Raw genomic sequence first — 8,550 nt, forward strand, 5'->3', positions numbered from 1 at the left:
GATCTTACTAATATACATCTTTACATCTCTTTAAATTTTCCATCTAATAAAGAATATCTTTTATTTTCTGTTGCAGGTGAGTAGATCCAATATTCTTTGCTGAAAATTAGATCCATTAAGACTAAGTAAGTTCCAATCAATCTTACTTCTTCGCTTAGAACCGAGCACTTTTGCGATCTCCCGTTATCACGGTGAACTAACGGGACAAGTACAGTTAACCGATAATCTCGAAGGTAGGCAAAGAACCTTGGCAAAGAAAACCGGTCTCTCCGATCAAGACATTATCGATAGAGACATTCCCTCGATCGGTTGTCCTCGGTCATGCATTCTCGTTAAGCCTCGATATATACTTGTGAGTATCGATACAGTCGAACATCACAATTCCAAGGATTGACAAGATTTTATTCCATGAATTTTTCTTGTGTAGATATATTGTTTTATTATATATATTAGTATATATATTTAATACATATATACATATATAATATAGTATCTGTCAAAGATTTTGAATTTCTATCATATTCTAGAATAGTTATTATTTAGATATATATTATAAAAGTTCACTTTATTTATTTTAAAACTATTTTCAGAAATTTGTTACATATAGAAATTTAATCTGTATGCAGCAGTTATCTGGATTATTGTATTTTTCTCTTTAAATTTTAATTATGATAATTTGATTATATTATATTCAAAAATTTGGCATGCATTTCCTCAGATAATTAACACGTTTCACGATAGTTAATTGAGTACTACCGCATTTCTAATCGCTCTAATCTCTTTCTCTAAATTATCCATTCCTTAATCTCTTATTAAAATATCAAAATCCATCCATTTCTATTTCTTCACTTTCACAAGAAAGAAAAAAAGAAAATTACAATTATCGGTTACCACCACATTTCTAATTGTAAAGTATTTCAATATCTCTTTCTCCAAATAATCCATCCCTCAATCTCTCATTAAAATGTCAAAAGCTTTTTCCATTTCTCCACTTTTACAAGAAAGAAAAAAAGAAAAGGAAGCTAAAAAAGAAAATTTCCTGGAGCAGAACCTGAACGGTCAAGATGAGGCCAAAAAAAATGTAGAAGTATGAGGGAAATGGGCAAAGAAACGAGGTGTTACCACGGCCGGCATTACACTTGCTAATGGCCAGAGAGTGGAATGCTTGGTCCGGGCCAAGTTGTCGAGTGGTGGTTCGCGTACAAGTAGGAGAGGCACTGGTGTACACACGATCATTAACCCCAATTACGTAGTGCGCGCGACGGGTCCAAGTACGGGCTTCGTTCATAATGAGCTATTTGTGTACTCGTGCACATAGGCACGCCGATCACCACGCGTGCGCCTTTCGTCCTTCCACTCAGTGTAATAATGATGCGTTCTGTTGTTCTTGGACGAGACGATTTTTTGACTTTGGCAAGAGAACGTGAGATGGAAGGGATGAAATCGTAAGACGTTCCTGGAAGAATTAAATATCTTAGAATAAAGTCTGTAATGTGAGTTCTAGAAATTGTAGAAATAGAGATATTGGAGTAAAGAAACTTGTGAAAGCTTGAAAAATAAAAGAATGATGATTTTTAGAAAAGGAAAATTTTTGAATTGAAATATTTGTATGATTCTTGGAAAAAGAAGCATACAATTCTAGAATACAGAGTATCTAAATTTTAACAATTGTAAGTTCTAAAAATTCTAGAAAAAAATTTTATTGAAGTTGAAATGTTAAGAGAAATTATGAAAATTTAGGGATGAAAAAGTGTAATTTTTAGAAAATTTGAGAACAGGAAATATTTTTGGATCTTTCTTGTAAATATATCTAAAATAAATATATTGATTTAATATAGTGAATCCATTTTAAAAAGCGGAAATTAAATTAAATTTGTTTTAAAGAATTTATTTTAATAAGATACTTGTCAAACTAATTTTGTGAAGTAAAACAAGAGCATCTAAAATGAAATTGGAAGAGATACTGCTAAGTATAAATGTCTTTCCAAATAACAAGAGTTAAACGTTGACTTATTCGACGACCGTGGAAAGACTATTCAGTATTTCCAACGAGCATCGTGTCTCTATTCCGTGTTGTTCTTCTCTGTGACCCGCCTTCTAAATATTCGTTCGCTAGGGAAGGTAAATTCATTGTAGACTACCAGCTCGAAAATCCATGAATTCGCTTTAAATTCTACTAGAAAGGATACTGTAGAATCTGAATCACAATCTCGGTTTACATAATGCAACATTATTCTGTTAAATTATTACTTTTGAAAAAGATTAATTTTAGGTGGATTTTAAATTAATCATAAAATGTTATCCATGCATTCTTCAAGAGTCTACGAGAGTAAGTTATTAAAGTAGAATCTGGATCACAATTTTTATTTATATAATCCATTGTTACTCTCTTAAATTATTCCTTGTTAAAAATTAGTTTTGGTCTAAATATTTGATTGAATTATCATGCATATATATTCCATCTATTTGATATAATTATTATAATTTCTCTAATTATGTTCAAATATCACTTTCAATTAAAAAAAAAAATACACATTCAATGTTCTAATGTAAATTTTCATTTATTATCAATCCCACCATCAATCATTGATAAAAAGATTAATTTCCATGAAATTCATTTTTATCATTTCTTTTTTAACTTCATTTTTGACTCAGCTTTTATTTGCGTGTCGAGGAAAAACACCTCAATTAACAATCGCTAATTACCAGCCGATTAATGGCGAATAATAAGAGCGAGTATTCATATCCACCGATTTGATCAATGGATTTATCGTGGGATTAGTAGAGACTGTCTCGATTTCCAGAAATGATTTTCTTTCTTTTTCATCGTTTTTCGATCTTGCTTTATTGTCAACGAAAAATACGATACGCTCGTAATTGATCATTAACGAGCAGATAATTAATGACAAAGAAAGGTATCCGTTTACGAGTATCCTTGTTAGATAATAATTATTAATTCATGTTCGTGATGAGGGTGATTGCCTTTAATATCTTATTACATCTATTGTTTCTCGAATAATTTAAGAGAAATGGTGAAAACTAAATTTGAACGATGAAAATAATTATAAAATGAATATTCTTAATACTCGTTGAACAATTTTCAAGTGGTACCATTTCAAGTGGTGTAATTAAGTTTTAAATTATATTATCAAGAGCATTTTCGATTGAGAATTCAATTGATTGAATCTCAAAAACAATTTATTATGATTCTGAAACTAAAAAAATTTAAGTTAATGAAAATAACTAATTATTATTAATTAATAGCTAAATTACTAGAAATTACTAGAAAAATTTTACTTACCCATGTTATGTTCAGCTATAAATTTATTAATATTTATATGAATTTATAAATCATTTATGATTCCATCCTGATAGATTTCAAATTTTATGCTGCAGAAAAAATGAACTGAATTATTACTAAAAAAAGTTCATATATTGTGTATATATTTATGTATATATTTATATATTATATATATTGTGTTTCGACTATGAATTTACCAGATTTCTTCTTTCGTCTTTAATTCTGTAAAATTAAACAAATTTAGATTAATGAATCAAAATTAACTTATTAATTATTGGCAAAGTTATCAGAAATTTACTTTTACACATCAGGCTCGATCATGGAAAAATTATCACGAAAAACGAGAGCACAACGAAATTAACTCGGAAAGCAGCGAGATAGATACCTTTTCAGTAACCAAGTTTCATTTCCCAGACGTTTCTATCTTCCATCTTGAAAGCGGTATCCCCGTTCGCCATAGTTGCCCTCTTATCGTGCTTCTCTCTGGCGAACCACCGATCCTCCGTAATGGAATATCGATTCCCCGTGTTTGGACGCTCGATTTCCCTACGACGACACGATAAATTGCTCGCTAATGATTCCCATAGTCTCAACAAATAATATTTCTAGAATTGGTTAAATCGTTCTTTCGCTCGATATCCTTAGGAAAATCGAAGATTCTGCGAACGGTTTCACGATTTTTCATTTTTTCAAACGATTATGGTTTACGGAATCACTTTTATCTTCTTTCCATGTCTTTTGCACATCGATTATAATATTATTTATACCACTACTTAAAAATCTTTGAAAAGATTAACGGTATACGAAATCATTGTTTTTCTATTTTTATCTTTTCTTTATTTCTTTTTTCATATCGAATATTTTTTGCCTATCAATCACAATATTATTTATATTCTTGAAAAATTAAAAAATATATGAAAGAATTATTTATTGAAACAATTGTACGTTGGATGGAATTTTATAGAAAATGCAGCAATCACTGTCGTTAATATCAACGTTGCTCTTCATCCAATTCAAAATTTCCCTATAATCGATGCATGTATACCAACTATCGTAATTCATCGCTGAAAATGGGCACGATGGTTAATAAATACGTAACGAAGAAATAATTTAATGAATTCGGAATCGATCGTTACAAGCTTCCCTTTCATTGAAACTATACTCAATTGCAACGAATTCAACCCTTCTATATTCATATTTTGAATATTTTAATTGAAACATTTCATATCATTGTACACAAATATAAATATCTTTTAATTCATCCAATTTAGTTTTATTTCAAATTGTACTTCCACTACAATTTTTATTATTAAAATTATGAATCCAATCTAAAATAATCCACATATATGTAAATGTTAATGATCAAATCATCCTTATGTTTTTTTCAAATAATTCAGCTTTTACATTTACAAGAACACAATTTACAAAAAAAATCTTTAATGAAATGCAACAAATTTTCATTGTACGGAACGAAGCACGATCATCAAAGAAAGGAGAGAGAAAAAAAAAAAAAAAAAGAAAAATAATCATTCCTTCCAGGCTGTTCTTAATTAACTTTCAACCTTCTTGCCTTGGCTTCCCTTCATTAACTCGTAAAAAAAAACCCTTTCCCCTTCTTTACAAATTTTCAACCCCATTTCAACTCGACCTCCTTTATTCGCTCTATTTACGCGCCACGTTTTCTCCGCCTGTGTGTAAGGAGCGTAAGTCTCTCTCTTCCGTTTCTTCTTTTCCATCATTCTATCTCTCCCCTTTTTATTTCCTTATTTTTTCTTCTTCTTTTTTTTTTTTTTATACCCATTACGCAGAGTGAATTTCAGAGGTGTTGCAGAGTGAGAATACGAGATAAAATTCGATCTGGGTTGGAGTAAGTAAATCGAGAAGGAATCGGTGTTTAGAGAGTCGTAGAATCTATTGAAATCGCGGTCTGTTCGAAACTGGTTTCCTGTATCGAGTTTTTTTCTTCCTCTCCCTCCCCCTTCGTGTTTCACGCGAACGAAACTCGAAAGTTAAACGGCCCGATAAATTATCGCGTCAGCTGCTCGAGAACTCGGTTTGGAGGCGTGCGAAAAGCTGCACGATTAAGTCTTACTTTCCATTCATGAGTTTTTCGAAATAATAAGAGAATTTCTCCGATTCGATTCCATTTGCATTGAATTTGAAGAATGTAGTACTTGATGGCATGTAGTCTGGTTATTTGATTGTCGTAGTTGAGAGAGATCTGAAAATGTATAATATTAATGTTATTGTTAATATAATATAATATATAATATAATATTGTTAATATTGTTATATTGTTGTATAATATTAATGTAATTGAAAAGTTCGTAACAAAAATGATTCTTGATTAATTTCATCGTAATTTCGTTATTTGATTAGATACAATTTTTTCGCGATAATTTGTTCGAACAAATTTAAATTTGTTAAGGAAAGATTCTAAAACATTTTTTTTGTTTTTTGCCAAGAATCATTTTACATAAAACTATCGATTAATTATACATCTGGGTCTCTTTAAAAAAAACACCATATATAGAAACAAATAGTAATTTAAGACATTTGTACAAAAACATTTATATAAACATATGAAAAGGAACACATATCAAAAAATATGTATCGTATAAAAAAAAATATGTTATCAAAATTTATAGACCCAAATGTGTAATTTATTGCACAAAACTTATACAACAAATATAAGAACGTCAAAAATACTGTTACCAACTTCACACGGATACCAGAAACGACTGAATAAATCATCGACCAATCACGGAACAGAGATCGCGTTCAACTCGAAATTCTCGCAAAATGGCGGCACGCAGTTATTCCAAGCTTGGAAAATTCAATTCTGCGGGACTTAATCGTAAATTCCTGAAACTGGGAACAAACGAGACGACCTACATACCCTCGAGGAGCGTAATCTAATGTTAAGCAAATATAAAAGCTTGGCGGGGTCGTGCACGCTTCCCTGACTGGGCTGATTTCGAAGTTGCTTTGGGGAAAATTGAGGAAAATTGGGCAATCGCGCTCTCCACGTGCGGAACACTGAGAAAGAGATTGCGAAAAGGGGATATGGGTGCTGAACGAGCGATTTTAGAATGAATTATGAGGGTTGAGTGGGAAGGAACAGATTGTGGGTGGCAAAGATGTCTAGTTCTCCGTTCGATAAGGTGAAAAGTGATCGGGGGTTCTAAAAAAGCTTCTATCTCTACTATAAATATAATTTTGAAGAAAATTTTGCGTTTGAAACTTCGATTTAAAGAGTTTTAGAATATTTTTATCCTTAAATCGAAGAACATTCACGATTCTGGAATTTTTGATTCGAATATAGATAAAATTCTATAAATATTTTAACATTTAAATTAATGATTAAGTGTTCCATCACAATTACGTGTAACGCAAATTAATTTTTCTTCGAAGCAATTTACCAGTCAGCAATTACAAGGGAAGAAAGGGGGCGGATCATACTGTGGCAGGGGTTAGCTCTCACTACAAGAGGCGCAATTCGCGACAAACAATGTCTACTCTCTCAACCAACGTCGTTTAATAAAAATCGCTTGAACGGCACGAATCCAGGCCTCGCCCGATACAAAGAGACTCGACGAGGAGTCTTGGAGAACCGGTTACGCCAATGTAACCGAGAAACTGTGTGATCAGCAGCTACGACAATCTCTTTCGTCGCGTTTTTCCAGGGACAAGCTAACACGAGTATCTTAAACAGGAAAAAAAAAAAGAAGAAGAAAATGTTAGAAATATAAAAATATCAGTGATAGAATATTGATTTTAATGTAAATTGAAATTTTTATGAAGACTCACGACTAGAACTTAACTCTGTTTAATTTTATTCTTTAATTCCTATATCAATTTGCTTTATTTCTTAATTCGTTTATTTAACGTAAAAATTAAAATTTGTTATTCTCCTTTCGAAAGATTCTTAAATCCTGGATCGTATATTTGTAATCTTTATAATTTCTTTTTCTTCTGATTTTTTTCTCTGCGACATGAAATCTAAAAAAAAAAAAATGTCGTTTTGGTATCGATTTACAACAAGTAGCCACAATCACTAAGTCGCTAGTAAAAACGTTACACGCAAGGACAGTTCACCTGGGATCAGATGGAAAGTTGTACGTGTTGCATCACCACGTTTCCTTTTAAACGAGCAGAACCATTTACGAAGCCTATTTCAATATTTGCTCGAAGCGGCCAATTTCTGGGAATCCTCTCTCCCAAGATTCCTCAAATAAAATATTTAACCAATTACTGGCTTAGCATTTGGTCTCCTATTCGTTCTATAAAATCTACCTTTCTCTTAATATCGTGTCACGATACATTCGAAAGTATTTCTCAATTTCCAACGGAATATCCAATTTCTCATATAGCAATATGATCATTATTTTCAATATGATCCGAACAGAAACGATTGAATTGAAAAATTTCGCTCATCATGATTAAATTAACCCAATGATTAAATCAATCTGCAATAAAAATATTAAATTCAAACAATTGCAAATCATTTATAATTCTATTACTATTCTATTACTCATCTATATTTCTAATACTTCCTGTAATTAATCATTCTAACAAATTAATTAGAACAATTACAAAAACCATCTAAAACTTGAAGAAAATAAAAAAAATTGCAAACTACCATTGCTGTAACTATCAAGTTTTCCATCACAAAATATCATGAATCATCATTCAAAAAACTCAAGGCCGTCAATATCACGTCGATCGATCAATCATTCTCATTCTACGTAAGCTTGGCCAAACAATTTCTCCTTGATTTTCTTTGGTACACTTAACTTTCCCATCGTCGATCGCAGCTCTCTTCATTCAGCGATGTCAAAGACAGAAGATTTGGATCGATCCATGAGTAACTTGGTTCGAGGATTTTGGAGGTGGTCCAAACTTCCGGGGCGAGTCTGTAGAATTTTAATTATGCCGGGACGCCGGTGGCCAGGATCGGCGACAAAAGATACCCGCGTGTTCCGTACACACGGGTTTGCCCTTTTTTCTCGCCTATTTCTACTCGCTGCCTCTTTTCCAACTCCCTTCGGCTATTCTACCGCCAAATGGGTCAGCTCTTTCTCATCCCATCTGTTTTCTTCCGTGTTGTCGCGGATTCGAGAATTAGTCGGATTTCTTACCAGTCCTCGGGGAATCAGAGGAATCCTTCGATCAGAGGAACAATAGATTTCCTCTTCAAAATCATTGTAAATCGCTTTCTTTTCTTTTTTTTTTTTTTTTTATAAGAA

The 8,550-nt window shown here is 32.0% G+C and overlaps 1 protein-coding gene and 1 long non-coding RNA gene across 4 annotated transcripts in view; one reads left to right on the top strand and one right to left on the bottom strand.

Moving 5' to 3' along the window:
• The window catches only part of LOC102677019 (tyrosine-protein kinase Btk29A), a 164,585-nt gene that overhangs the window by 99,314 nt on the left and 56,721 nt on the right, over positions 1–8,550 (top strand). The gene's annotated exons all lie outside the window — the stretch shown is intronic.
• On the bottom strand, positions 7,265–7,862 carry LOC116186223. The gene is made up of 2 exons (XR_004151173.1): positions 7,400–7,862; positions 7,265–7,303 (listed from the first exon to the last, which is right to left on the bottom strand). It is a non-coding gene; the product is annotated as an uncharacterized LOC116186223 (long non-coding RNA).

Source organism: Apis dorsata, unplaced genomic scaffold (genome assembly GCF_000469605.1).
Source record: "Apis dorsata unplaced genomic scaffold, Apis dorsata 1.3 scaffold_517, whole genome shotgun sequence".
NCBI classification, from domain to species: domain Eukaryota; kingdom Metazoa; phylum Arthropoda; class Insecta; order Hymenoptera; family Apidae; genus Apis; species Apis dorsata.